Below are 378 nucleotides of genomic sequence, written 5' to 3' on the forward strand. Positions count from 1 at the left end.
AGAGAGAGGGGAGGGGGGGGAAAGAAAAAAGGGGAGGGAGGAGGGGGAAAGAGCAAGGGGGGAAGGGGGAAGGGGGAAAGAGAAGGAGGAGAAAAAAAAAACCAGCTGAAAACTAACAAAATAGGAAAAAAAATTAATCGCAAATCCAAAAAAACCCAAAAAAAGTAAAAAGAGGAAAAAAAACAAGAGGAATAAAATAACAAACAATAAAAAGATAATCGTATATCATGTATGTATCCTTATCCAATTTTTTCCCCAAAAGTGTGCGCTTCACATGTTTTTCCCTGATTCTTTTTTCTTTCCAAATTTTATCCCCCAAGAAACGTTCCTTAACGTGTTTTTGCTGGACGTTTGGGTTTTATTACACACGTTTTTTAC

This window comes from Penaeus monodon, chromosome 19, assembly GCF_015228065.2.
Source record: "Penaeus monodon isolate SGIC_2016 chromosome 19, NSTDA_Pmon_1, whole genome shotgun sequence".
In the NCBI taxonomy this organism is placed as follows: Eukaryota; Metazoa; Arthropoda; class Malacostraca; order Decapoda; family Penaeidae; genus Penaeus; species Penaeus monodon.